We start from the raw sequence: 1026 nt of genomic DNA, 5'->3' as shown, positions 1-1026 counted from the left end.
GATTTTGGGGCGGTCCCACATCGATGGGAGGAAGGAAAGAGTGGCAGCGAGGACGCTGGGCCCCGAAGGAGGATGGATTGTGATGTCCTCACACATTGGTTGTGGAGGAGAACAAATCACCATCTTCCCCAATATTTGCTAGCGGTGGATCTGCGCCGGTACATGTTAAATGCAAGTAAACTTTGAAATGGAAACTAATATGTTTAAGCTTCTTTTCCTTTTTCCAATGGTTGTATTTTGTTTTTTATTCTCATTTTTTTCTTAAAAGGGTTCAGCTTCCTCAATAAGTTCTCATTGAAACACAGCAACTACCTCCGTTTATTTGAGAGTTATCAAAATAATGCATAAACCTTCTTCATTAAACTCAAATTCCAACATCATAAAAGAGATTGGGACATAATCCGAGAGTAGTTATTCAGTATTCAAAACATAATGTATGTACATGAAAATCAAGTATGTGGGGGACACAAATGATTAGGAATTCCATGAAAGTACACGTGGCAATAAGGGATTGGTCCAAAGTGGCAAAGGGCGGCTCACCAAAGCTGGATTGTTGGAGCGACAGACATCAACCTCTACTAAAACAAAACAGACAATCCCTATGCTCACCTTCCTCATTATTGGTTGTTTAATCTCAAAAGGACAAAACCAAGTCATGTCTTTTTTTAATATTCCCACACTTTTCACCATTTTTAAAATTCTTAATTTTATTAGATCAATATACATATAGACTTACTTCTCGTGGGATTAAGGAAATTCCTTATATACCCATATTCAACTTTACCGAATCGTGAGTTACATTATTTCAACGCCTTAACGATAATACTTTAAAAAGATATAATTTAGGGTTTTTCCAACATGTATGATGATTTAAGCATAGTATGACAAGAACAAAAAAAAACCCTGTAGAACATATAAATTTAGGGTTTGCAACATAAAATATAAGGAAAAGCATCTATGAAAGACAAAACAGCGGTGGGAAGAACATGAGAGAAGAGAAGAGAAGAGAAGAGATGAGAGGGAGGG

Source organism: Cucurbita pepo, unplaced genomic scaffold, assembly GCF_002806865.2.
Source record: "Cucurbita pepo subsp. pepo cultivar mu-cu-16 unplaced genomic scaffold, ASM280686v2 Cp4.1_scaffold000359, whole genome shotgun sequence".
Lineage (NCBI taxonomy): Eukaryota > Viridiplantae > Streptophyta > Magnoliopsida > Cucurbitales > Cucurbitaceae > Cucurbita > Cucurbita pepo.
The sequence above is the reverse complement of the archived record's forward strand: the minus strand, read 5'-3'. Positions refer to the sequence as shown.